The sequence below is a fragment of the Rhipicephalus microplus genome, unplaced genomic scaffold (assembly GCF_043290135.1).
Source record: "Rhipicephalus microplus isolate Deutch F79 unplaced genomic scaffold, USDA_Rmic scaffold_12, whole genome shotgun sequence".
NCBI lineage: Eukaryota > Metazoa > Arthropoda > Arachnida > Ixodida > Ixodidae > Rhipicephalus > Rhipicephalus microplus.
The window spans coordinates 30,312,645-30,325,565 of record NW_027464585.1 but is presented as its reverse complement, the minus strand read 5'-3'; the positions used below and the strand labels follow the sequence as shown (position 1 = coordinate 30,325,565).

General features: G+C 50.5%; 2 non-coding genes across 2 annotated transcripts; both read right to left on the bottom strand.

The window, feature by feature from the left end:
• Nucleotides 1-12,041: 12,041 nt before the first annotated feature.
• On the bottom strand, nt 12,042-12,114 carry TRNAT-CGU (transfer RNA threonine (anticodon CGU)). Its single transcript has one exon. It is a non-coding gene; the product is annotated as a tRNA-Thr (tRNA).
• A 383-nt stretch (nt 12,115-12,497) lies between these two features.
• On the bottom strand, nt 12,498-12,570 carry TRNAT-CGU (transfer RNA threonine (anticodon CGU)). The gene has a single exon. It is a non-coding gene; the product is annotated as a tRNA-Thr (tRNA).
• Nucleotides 12,571-12,921: the final 351 nt, after the last annotated feature.

Sequence of the window (12,921 nt, the reverse complement as noted above, 5' to 3'; positions counted from 1 at the left end):
CGAGCGACGCTCGCGAACGTTTGCAGAAATGCGCCGCAGAAGACATCCCACGTTCGGAGCGTGGACTCCCGATTTTCTAGCCAGTTCCTTGCGGTGTCTTCCAGGTAGAAGTACACATGACAGAGCTTTTCTTCGTTGTCCCAGTGGTTGAGGGCGGCCACACGGTTGTATGTTTCTAGCCACGTTTCCGGGTCACCAAACGATGACCCATCGAACGTTGGTGGTTTCCTGGGTTGATGAATGACGATTGCAGGCTGGGACGCTCCGGTTGTCATTGTCACTGCAGTCGAGGTCATGGCCTTGGTCTTCCGCGCCTTGTCTTGTAGAAGCCCGTACTCCGGTGGGAGACCTTACTGTCGGCGGCTTGTTCGCTGCTCTTGGTTGGCGTCGGTGTCTTCTCCGCGACGTGGGCTGGGTTCACGGCTTGAAGGGGGCGTCCGGAACATCAAAGAAGCAGCACCTCCACCAGATGTCACGGGGTCGTGACGTGGCCGAAGACAGGAGACTTTGTGTTGAAATTTAACTGTTTATTTGGGCGAACCTGTGCCCGGTAAACGAAAAATTCGATTATAGTAGCAGTCTTGGACTGATAGCGGCGAGCGGAGCGTCGGCTGTCGATCAACTACTGACAAGCGGCGAAGTGCGTCGGCATTTATACTCTTGCCATTGAATGTTCTAGCGTTTTCGCTGGCGGTGGCATAGTTTCCAGAATAATCTGTACAGTTCGCAGAGTGGGCGTGATCTTATCGAAATGATCTACTAAAGTCCGAAAGCGTCTCGAAATCTGCACGCGCGTTTTGTGCTGAGAATTGTGTATTGTTTTGGGGCGATAACAAAACTTGAGAAATGGAACGTGGCAATACAGTCCTAGGTGAGCGCTCACACGTTCTACAGCAGGCCAGTGGTCGACCCTCAGTAGTCGGTCGTGGAAGCGAGGTACGGCTTGCGATGCAGCAGGGCGAGTGGTGGCGGGATCGCCGCGCAGTTAGCTTGGCACGAGGTATTGGGAAGGGGTCGTACGCCTGGGGCACCTGCGATCGCAGTAGCACGGCCAGTCTGGAGGCTGCCCAGTGGTAGTCCCGGGTAGCGCTTACATACCTGGGTCGCCTACTAAGTGGTTCTAAGAGAAAAAAGGAAGAGAAAAGTGAGCCCCGTAACTGTCTGCTTCAGCGAGCGACACCGCAACAGTAGCTCACAAGGGATGGGAGTGAGGAGGGATTAAAGGGTAGGAATAAAGATGTAGAAAAGAGAAAGAGGCGTGAGGTGGTAAGCCAGAGAGAGCGAAGACAAATCAAGGGGATAGGAGAGATAGGAAAGATTGAAACACGGTCACGGGAGTCCGAGGATGGGGCACCACTTTCGAGAGCTCTTGTCGACGTCAGGAGGTGGCGCAGAGCAAGTGCAGTCGGTCAGAACTACACTGTCGTCAAAGGTCGTCGGCGTCAGGAGATGACGTAGGGCGAGCCCAGTCGGCCAGAGCTACGCTGACGTCGGAGATCGCGAGGGCACATCGGTCGGCACGGAATCCAGCAATCGAGTCCTCTCGAACGCTGTCTGGTTGGTTGGTTGGTTGGTTGGTTGGTTGGTTGGTTGGTTGGTTGGTTGGTTGGTTGGTTGGTTGGTTGGTTGGTTGGTTGGTTGGTTGGTTGGTTGGTTGGTTGGTTGGTTGGTTGGTTGGTTGGTTGGTTGGTTGGTTGGTTGGTTGGTTGGTTGGTTGGTTGGTTGGTTGGTTGGTTGGTTGGTTGGTTGGTTGGTTGGTTGGTTGGTTGGTTGGTTGGTTGGTTGGTTGGTTGGTTGGTTGGTTGGTTGGTTGGTTGGTTGGTTGGTTGGTTGGTTGGTTGGTTGGTTGGTTGGTTGGTTGGTTGGTTGGTTGGTTGGTTGGTTGGTTGGTTGGTTGGTTGGTTGGTTGGTTGGTTGGTTGGTTGGTTGGTTGGTTGGTTGGTTGGTTGGTTGGTTGGTTGGTTGGTTGGTTGGTTGGTTGGTTGGTTGGTTGGTTGGTTGGTTGGTTGGTTGGTTGGTTGGTTGGTTGGTTGGTTGGTTGGTTGGTTGGTTGGTTGGTTGGTTGGTTGGTTGGTTGGTTGGTTGGTTGGTTGGTTGGTTGGTTGGTTGGTTGGTTGGTTGGTTGGTTGGTTGGTTGGTTGGTTGGTTGGTTGGTTGGTTGGTTGGTTGGTTGGTTGGTTGGTTGGTTGGTTGGTTGGTTGGTTGGTTGGTTGGTTGGTTGGTTGGTTGGTTGGTTGGTTGGTTGGTTGGTTGGTTGGTTGGTTGGTTGGTTGGTTGGTTGGTTGGTTGGTTGGTTGGTTGGTTGGTTGGTTGGTTGGTTGGTTGGTTGGTTGGTTGGTTGGTTGGTTGGTTGGTTGGTTGGTTGGTTGGTTGGTTGGTTGGTTGGTTGGTTGGTTGGTTGGTTGGTTGGTTGGTTGGTTGGTTGGTTGGTTGGTTGGTTGGTTGGTTGGTTGGTTGGTTGGTTGGTTGGTTGGTTGGTTGGTTGGTTGGTTGGTTGGTTGGTTGGTTGGTTGGTTGGTTGGTTGGTTGGTTGGTTGGTTGGTTGGTTGGTTGGTTGGTTGGTTGGTTGGTTGGTTGGTTGGTTGGTTGGTTGGTTGGTTGGTTGGTTGGTTGGTTGGTTGGTTGGTTGGTTGGTTGGTTGGTTGGTTGGTTGGTTGGTTGGTTGGTTGGTTGGTTGGTTGGTTGGTTGGTTGGTTGGTTGGTTGGTTGGTTGGTTGGTTGGTTGGTTGGTTGGTTGGTTGGTTGGTTGGTTGGTTGGTTGGTTGGTTGGTTGGTTGGTTGGTTGGTTGGTTGGTTGGTTGGTTGGTTGGTTGGTTGGTTGGTTGGTTGGTTGGTTGGTTGGTTGGTTGGTTGGTTGGTTGGTTGGTTGGTTGGTTGGTTGGTTGGTTGGTTGGTTGGTTGGTTGGTTGGTTGGTTGGTTGGTTGGTTGGTTGGTTGGTTGGTTGGTTGGTTGGTTGGTTGGTTGGTTGGTTGGTTGGTTGGTTGGTTGGTTGGTTGGTTGGTTGGTTGGTTGGTTGGTTGGTTGGTTGGTTGGTTGGTTGGTTGGTTGGTTGGTTGGTTGGTTGGTTGGTTGGTTGGTTGGTTGGTTGGTTGGTTGGTTGGTTGGTTGGTTGGTTGGTTGGTTGGTTGGTTGGTTGGTTGGTTGGTTGGTTGGTTGGTTGGTTGGTTGGTTGGTTGGTTGGTTGGTTGGTTGGTTGGTTGGTTGGTTGGTTGGTTGGTTGGTTGGTTGGTTGGTTGGTTGGTTGGTTGGTTGGTTGGTTGGTTGGTTGGTTGGTTGGTTGGTTGGTTGGTTGGTTGGTTGGTTGGTTGGTTGGTTGGTTGGTTGGTTGGTTGGTTGGTTGGTTGGTTGGTTGGTTGGTTGGTTGGTTGGTTGGTTGGTTGGTTGGTTCTCAACAATGCTGTCTGTCTGCGTGACCACGCTCCCAGTTTCGGACTTCCTTTTTTTCTTCGCCGCCACCACCACGTGCTCTCTTTTTGGCCACCGCGTGCCACATTCGGCGCTGTTCCCGTGATCTTTGTTCTTGTTTTACTACAGTGTCCTTCTGGAGAGGTAAATTCTAATGCAATCGACTTTAGCAAGGCGAGTGCAAAGAGACAATACTTTATAAAATAACAAATCAGAGGAACCAATGGAGGCGTAAGTGTTGTAGGCCCGTGTGCTCAGATTTGGGCGCACGTTAAAGAACCCCAGGTGGTCGAAACTTCCGGAGCCCTCCACTACGGCGTCTCCCATAATCATATGGGGGTTTTGGGACGTTACACCCCACAAATCAATCAAAACAAATCAGAGAAAGTCGTATGAAAAATGTTGCTTGAAATCCAGAAAAGTACCGTCTACTTGAAAGCTCGACTTCTAGCAGTAAAATAGATCATTGCAGAATTCAACCAATTGCGTTGTACAAGACAAGCTGGCGCTCAAACCACCGAGAAGTACTTTGGTTTGGGCTAGCTGGTTCATAGCACTAATTTTGAAAGAGCAGCGCTACGACACGAGGAAAGAAAGACAGAGAGGCAAAGAGCACTGACTAACAATTGATCATTTATTGCCGTCTCCTGTGCATATATATGTGCCACAACAAAGAGAGAGAAACGCGATTATGACGAAGATAAAAGCAAGATAACATGACTGCTTTCAACCAGATGATTAAAATGATAAACTAAACACGATAAAAGCATTTTAAAAATTCATGCATGCGTGAATATATATATATATATATATATATATATATATATATATATATATATATATATATATATATATATATATATATATATATATATATATATATATATATATATATATATATATATATATATATATATATATATATATATATATATATATATATATATATATTGTAAGTTGGCGTCCAGTACCCTCAAGACTCTTCTTTATTGTCTCGAGTATGTGCCCCACAACCTAAGCTTGACTAGTGATGATGAGTATGTACAGATAAAAAGATGGGACGCATAAACAATGCTCACACTTATTTTCTCCGCGCACTTGAGCGGCCGGCCCGGCCGAGACTTAGGCGGGAAATGTACGGCAAACAAAGGGTTTAAGACGTGAAACGTGAACTATCTCGGATGCACGGTAACGACGGTCCGAGGAACCCTCGACGGGAGTGACAAGGTAGTATACAAGAGATGTCCGTTCAGAAATAACGTAAGGTCCGAGAAAGCGTGACTGAAACTTTTCACACAATCCTGGAGTGCGAACAGGCGTCCAAAGTAATACTTCATCTCCAGGACGGAAAGTGACGTCACGACGGAAGCTGTCATAGCGTTGCTTGCGGTCTTGTTGACTGGCCTCCGTGTTGAGTTGAGCACGTTGCCGTGCCTCAGCGAGCCTGGAAACGAAATGTTCTGGCGTAGTCGTGGACGTTTTTGTCGTTACATTGAAGAAAGAGGCGTCAATGGTGAATGTCGGCGCACGACCATAGACGAGGAAGAAAGGTGAATACCCGGTGGTTCGTTGAACAGGGGTGTTGTGTGCAAATGTTACGAACGGCAAGATTTTGTCCCAATTATTGTGGTTCAGTCCGATGAACATGGATATCATGTCGATTTGAGTCCGGTGAAATCGCTCTGTCAGGCCATTTGTCTGCGGGTGGTAAGCGGATGTGGTCTTATGAACTGTGCCACAAGTTCTTAGGATTTCATCAAGGATTGTGGACAGGAAGGCCTTGCCTCGGTCACTCAACAACGCGCGAGGTGCACCATGACGCAACACAATGGCTTCTAAAAAGAAGGCGGCAACGTCTGATGCAGAGCTAGTGCGTAGAGGAGCAGTCTCCGCGTATCGTGTGAGGTGGTCGACAGCTGTGACGATCCAGCGGTGGCCCGCTGGCGTTACGGGAAGTGGCCCGACGAGGTCTATTCCGACAACGACAAAAGGTGTATCGGGACATGGAATGGGTTGTAATAGGCCAGCAGGAGCTGAAGTTGGTCGTTTCCGGCGTTGACAAAGTGTGCAAGAAGCGACATAATTAGCCACAAAGGTAGAAAGACCAGGCCAGAAGAAACGGCTCCTAACGCGGTTGTAGGTCTTTTGGAATCCTAAGTGTCCAGCTGATGGGTTATCGTGCAATGCTTCGAGAACTTGTTTTCGCAGCGTACGGGGAAGTACTGGCACCCACCGATGCCCATCCGCAATGTAAGTATAGCGCTGCAGGACGTTGTTCTCTAGCTTGAACTGCCGTACCTGACGACGTAGTCCGGCATTAGGTGGAGAAGACGAGTTATTCAAGTATCCGATGATGCGGTTACAGTAGGGGTCATCACGCTGGAACGCGGCAAACTGGGCACTGCTGTTTAAAGATAGTGACCCAGGAACTGCCAGGGGTGATAACGTGGGTGAAGAGAAAGCCGCTTGATCACCTGAGGGGCATTGAGGATTCGTGGTTGGAGATGAAAGTGGCAGAGGGCAGCGAGAGAGAGCGTCAGCATCCTGACGCTGTTTGCCAGACCTGTACACAACGTCAAAAGTGTACTCTTGCAAACGCAGTATCCAGCGACCGAGGCGCCCAGACAAGTTCTTCAGCGAGGACAACCAGCATAGGGCATGGTGTTCGGTGATCACAGTGAAGTGGCGTCCATATAGATAAGGGCGAAATTTCTGGATGGCCCAAACGACAGCGAGACATTCCCGCTCTGTTATCGAGTAGTTCTGCTCCGCAGGTGTTAGTGCGCGGCTGGCATACGCAACAACTCGCTCACGTGATGTTTCATCGCGCTGGAGGAGAAGAGCACCGATTCCATGGCCACTGACATCTGTGTGCAAGAAAGTGGGTGCACTTTCATCGAAGTGACGGAGGATGGGGTCTGATGTCAGAGCACGCTTAAGGGCTTGGAAAGGACACTCGCACTCGTCAGTCCACGTGAAAGCCGTTCCTGACGTCAGAAGCTTGTGTAACGGCCCCGCAATGGCAGCAAAGTGACGGATGAAGCGGCGGAAGTAAGGCACCAGGCCGACGAAACTTCGCAATTGTTTTTGATTGCCCGGACGTAGAAAACTAATTACGGCAGCAACCTTGTCGGGGTCGGGTCGAACGCCATCTTTGCTGACAAGGTGACCCAATACTTTGATGCTTGTGCTGGCGATGTGGCACTTCTTTGTGTTGAGCTGTAGACCAGCGTTCGAAATGCACGTTAGAACTTCGTCCAAACGCTTAAGGTGCTGAGGAAAAGTAGAATAAATTACGATGTCGTCTAAGTAACATAAACAGGTTTTCCATTTGAGAACACGTAAGACAGTATCTATCATGCGCTCGAATGTTGCTGCAGCGTTGCATAAGCCAAAAGGCATGACGTTAAATTCGTAAAGACCGTCAGGCGTCGCAAATGCTGTTTTCTTCTTGTCTGCTTCGCGCATAGGTATTTGCCAATACCCGGATCGGAGGTCGAGGCTGGAGAAATATTCTGCGCCTTGTAGGGAGTCCAGGGCATCATCTATGCGTGGCAACGGATATACGTCTTTTTTCGTGATCTTATTGAGCGCTCTGTAATCAACACGAAAACGGACAGAGCCATCCTTTTTCCGGACCAACACCACAGGAGACGACCAAGAGCTGGATGAAGGTCGAATAATATCCCGCTTGAGCATGTCGGTGACGTTTTTCTCAATGATTTGCCGATCCGCCGAAGACAGACGGTATGGGCGGCGGCGTACAATGGAGCTGCCTTCGGTTTCATGTCTGTGCTCTGCAACCGAGGTGCGGCCCAGAACTTTGGAATGTACGTCAAACAAAAGGCTGTGCTTTTGGAGAAGGTCTAAGAGGTCTCTCTTTTGCTCGGCAGTGAGGTGAGGACTTATGGTGTCATTTAAAACAACAGTGGTAGCCTTCATATAAGTTGTAGCAGACAAAGGCGTTGATTCTGCGTGAAGGGGAACCAGCGAGAAAAGCTCGCTGTCAGCGAAGCAGCTCACAGCAGTGCCTTGGGGCAGCATAACTGGCGACGAAGTTGGGTTCAAGGTGGTGACCAATGCTTTACTGTCATTAAACCGCACAAGGCCGGGTGCTATGGTAAGCCCCGCAGGTTTGGAGCGAACTGATGGGGCTATGAACACGTCACCGTTAACTATAGTATCCGAAGTGATCGTGAGAATTTGTTCATCTCCTGGCGAAATGAAACAATCAGTGGCAGCAACGAAACGGAAGCTGTATGGATCGACATCGGATGAACTCTCAGTAGCTGACATTTCAATTACTCGCTGACGAGACGATATGAAAGCTGATGCCGAAGAAAGAAAGTCCCATCCTAAAATTACTGTGTGAGTGCACCAAGGAAGTACAAGAAACTAAATGTGGTGAAGGATGCCATCTATGAAAACGCGGACTGTGCAAACACTTGAAGGCTGAATAGGGACTCCATCTGCGCAACGAAGGGGAGGGCCATCGTATGGCGTCCTAACTTTTTTCAAGTGGGCACAAAAGTCTGCACGAATTACGGAAAGTGATGCGCCTGTGTCTACGGGTGCCTCTGTCTGTATACCTTAAACGTACACTAATAAAACATTCGATGGGCGGTCCGGAGGAGTTTGACGGAGTTCGAAAGATGCAGCTTTCCCTCCCGAAGCTGCACTGTTTAGTTTTCCAGTTGGCGGTCAGGGATTGAAGTAGAAGGTCGGAGAGGAGAAGAGGAACGACGCATCGGTGAAGGTGAGCGACGACGTGAGAAACGGGAACTGCCCACTCAGCCAAAGTTCTGCGGAGACGGCGACCGACGTGTGCTGTTTTGATACAGTCGGCGATAGGGTGGTCCAGTGGGGTAGAAGTCTTCCCGTTCAAAGTTATGGTAGCTTCGTCTTTCGTCTCGCTGACGGCGTCGGCAAAACCTTGAAATGTGAACACAGATGCCGCAATAGAAGCAAGTCGGCCGCGAAGTGCGCCAGTCGTTGTAAGGCTGGAAAGATGGTCGCGGTGCGAGTGAGTTGAGCGAACCATGCAATTCGGCCGCTGGTACCGCATTGGGCTTTGCTGGGTTGCAGGTGTCCTAGCAGCAATTGAGCATAAGTTGGCATGGCCACAGGATATGAGCTCGGAACTGGTGAGATTGTCATCGAGGCCAGGCTTTGCTAGGGCGCAGGTGTCGTTGCAGCAACGTGAGCATAACTTGGAATGGGTACGGGATGAGAACTCGGAACTGGTGTGTCTGTGATCAATGCCAGTTCCTCCCTCACGACGCCGCGTAAACTAGTAGCAGGTGGCGTCGTTCGGATATCCAGGGGGTGAGGTTAAGCCTGTGCATGAAGTTCCTCGCGGATGATAGAGCGGATCAATGCACGCAGCTCTGTTGTGTCATGACTCGAGCTGAGATCAGGCATATCAGGTTGCACGCGAGTGGTTTGAAGCTCCTCAAGGCACTGACAGGTAGCTACAACATCGGCTACGGTCCGGGGATTCTGCACCACAAGCGCATTAAAAGCGACAGTCGCAATGCCTTTTAGCAAGTGGCGCACACGGTCGTTTTCCCCCATATGGTTGTCGATGCGGCGGCAAAGGGCGAGAACATCTTCAATGTAAGAAGTGTAAGACTCGCCGGGGCGTTGAACACGGGCACCAAGCCTTTTCTTGGCGATATCCGAGCGCACCGACGGGTTGGCGAAAATCTGGCGGAGCTGGCGCGTAAGGGCGGGCCATGTCAAAAAATCTGTAGCGTGGTTTAACCACGTTTTTGCGACGCCGCTCAAGTATAATGCAACGCGGGTGAGTTTCGCAGGCTCATCCCACTTGTTGATGGCACTCACGCGGTCATACTTCTCGAGCCAATCTTCCACGTCCTCACCCGGAAGTCCTGAGAAGAGCGGAGGATCCTTTTGAAGGCTGGTGACCAGGTGAAAAGGGTTCCTTGGCTGTGGGAGCGGTAGCGCAGCTGCTGCGCTGGGCTGGTCGGCTTGCGACATTACCGAACCCAGGTCGTTTAAGCGGCGGCCTGAACGGAGCTCCAGGGATGTGTTCTAGAAGACGCTGGGGTTGTTCGAGAGCGCGAGAGGACGCAGGAATTGGGCAGCACTCTCCACCACTTGTAAGATGGCGTGCAGTACCCTCAAGACTCTTCTTTATTGTCTCGAGTATGGGCCCCACAACCTAAGCTTCACTAGTGATGATGTGTATGTACAGATGAAAAGATGGGAGGCATAAACAATGCTCACAATATATATATATATATATATATATATATATATATATATATATATATATATATATATATATATATATATTCTGATGAGCGAGACAGAGAACAAGAGACAACACCCGATTCTGGGCCAGCTGTTCTTATTCTGTCTTCCTCGTCCTCTACTTTCCCTTAGCTGCCCACGCGGCCATGACTGCGCGCGCGCGAAGCTGGCGGCAAAGTTTATGGTGGGTGGGCTTGGCTGCATCGTGGTGGTCGGCCCGGACCACAATGCAACATGGAGCGATGTCTTTTGAAAAAGTGCTCTGGACTCAGGCGGCCGGCACTGGATGCCCCGTTGCTGCCGACGCTCTCGGCCGCGATTTCGTCCCGGTATCTGCCAAAGGTAGATCTGGCGGTCGATATAGTGGCTACATCTCGGAGGTCGGCCTTGGCCACGCTGAAACTGGGTGCCAGAGTCTTCCACAAGTCTATAGGGAGTTCGAGACTGGCTGCACCGTTGTGGTCGGTCTCGGCCATGCAGACTCTCTCTGCGGGAAGGATCAGTTGACGCAGGTTCTGCAGAGGGTTCAGTTGTCGGCCGGCGTCTGACGTCATTCGTAGGACAGGCGGAGAAGCTTTCTGCCGCGCGGCTGAAGGGCTCCGAGGAACCTTCGAGGTGTTGCTCCACTTCAGCTCGGTGGGCGAATGGGGTTGCGTTGGTGAAGGGCAATGCAGCACAGTCGAGATGATTCTCTGCGGCTGTTTCGTTTGAGCAACGCCCTTCAAGAGGTCCGACTTCGGGTAGCAGCCTCTGGCGGCAGTGAACTTCCTTCGGGAACTTCTCGAGTGGTAAGCTGCAGCGCACAACTGCAGCCTCGAGGTGGAAAGCCTCTGAAGCTTGCTCTTCGATACCGGCCAGGTTGGACGGGGTGGTGGAACGGAAATTGGAGAGCGTCCTGCTGAAGGCAGCTATGAGCTTGGAGCTCCACTCCACCCAAGACTGCTGCTTGAAGCTCTCATACCAGTGCCACGCCACTACACTTTCCCGAAGACGGTCTACAGCCACGGTCCATTTTTTATTTTCTGTCCAGGCCTCGCGCATTGCTATCGCGTTGACGGTTGCCACCCAGCTGTCGGCGTCGTTCCAGACCACATGGAATTCCGGTAGTTCGCAGACGGCTGGTGATTGTGAGGTGGCAGTTGGCAACGCAGAGATCACCGACGCGAAGCAGTCGAGCTGGTGTGAGAGCTCGATCAGAGAAGACCGAAGCTCCCTGCGTTGCTCCGGTGTGCTTGCCTCAAGGTGGTATGAGGCAGCTACATCCAACACTGCGTTAATGTCACACAATGCTGGCAACATTGTAGGAGCTCGCTCGGCGATCAACGCTGTCAGTTCGCTAGTCTCGACGCGGAGTAGCGCGATGGTACGCCGCAGGTCCGCGGTGCTGTCGGGCGTTAAGCCTGAAGAGTCAGTGGTCGTGGTCGTTGAGTAAGTAGCAATTGCGGCACTCACCCCGGTGAGGTCGACGAGCAGGGAAGCCTGGACGGCGTTCCGTGGCGGCTCGTTTGTTGAAAGAGTACCACAACGGGAATGTATGCCATGGGAAACGTGAGCGGCATTCCCAAGGGACAGAAGCCGGTGCGGATCCCTGCCGTTAAACGGTGGCAGGGTTTCAATCAGGCCATGGCCTAGAACCACAGGGGAGACCTGGACACCGTCCACAGGTGGTCTGAAGGGTGGCTGAAGTGGCGGGTGGGACCCCATCGCTAACGAAGCGTGAACGGCGTTCCTTGATGGAGACGCCCGCGCTGCCGACGAACCACGAACACACGTACCGGTGGCTTTCTGCAGAGGGTTCACTTGCCGGCTTGCGCTGACGGCAGAATCTATAGCCAAGGACGCGTGGACGGCGTCCATTGTGAAATGGTACCGGTAACGAGTACTGCAGCCGCCGAGGAGGCCTTTACGCCGTCCCCGAACGGTGGTGGCAGTCACGGCAGGTGAACAGCTGCCGAGGAGGCCTTGACGCCGTCCTCAAGCGGCGCTTACCGCTGCGGTCCTGGATGACGAAGCCGGGTCGTAAGACTTCTTCTTCGTCGACTGCGCCATTGTGATGAGCGAGACAGAGAACAAGTGCCAACACCCGATCCTGGGCCAGCTGTTCTTATTCTGTCTTCCTCTTCCTCTACTTTCCCTTAGCTGCCCACGCGCCGAAGCGCCAGCGTCTTTCTTGGTCATGACACTATATATATATATATATATATATATATACATATATATATATATATATATATATATATATATATATATATATATATATGAGATATAACAGAAAGTAATGCCAAGGACTGTACCGGGGAAGTTATTAAAATCAATGGAATATAAATAAGAAGAAAGAAAAGTGGATGAAAAAATTACCAACTGTGAGTAGGAATCGAACCTACGACCTTCGAATTACGCGTTCGATGCTCTAACCACTGAGCTATCACAGCGGCCCTCCCTCCATCCACTTTTTTGGGTTTATCTGTGAATTTAGAAGTAGGAGCGACAGTCAGCGCCATCTATAAGCCAAACAACGAGTGTGAAAACACTCTTATGTGCATGTTTGGCGTCACGTAGCACGTGAACTTAATATGAGCGGGCAGCTGAATAATTGTCCCTCTTATACAACCTAAACACACCAAGTCTGCCAGTACGAGACCCTCGTTCAATGAAATAAGGGAAAGAAGTCTATACCTAAGGGCTCGTTTTTCCGTGTTTTTAACACAATATTAATGAGATATAACAGAAAGTAATGCCAAGGAATGTGCCGGGGAAGTTATTAAAATCAATGGAATATAAATAAGAAGAAAGAAAAGTGGATGAAAAAATTACCAACTGTGAGCAGGAATCGAACCTACGACCTTCGAATTACGCGTTCGATGCTCTAACCACTGAGCTATCACAGCGGCCCTCCCTCCATCCACTTTTTTGGGTTTATCTGTGAATTTAGAAGTAAGAGCGACAGTCAGCGCCATCTATAAGCCAAACAACGAGTGTGAAAACACTCTTATGCGCATTTTTGGCGTCACGTAGCACGTGAACTTAATATGAGCGGGCAGCTGATTAATTGTCCCTCTTATACAACCTAAACACACCAAGTCTGCCAGTACGAGACCCTCGTTCAATGAAATAAGGGAAAGAAGTGTATACCTAAGGGCTCGTTTTTCCGTGTTTATAACACAATATTAATGAGATATAACAGAAAGTAATGCCAAGGAATGTGCCGGGGAAGTTATTAAAATCAATGGAATATAAAT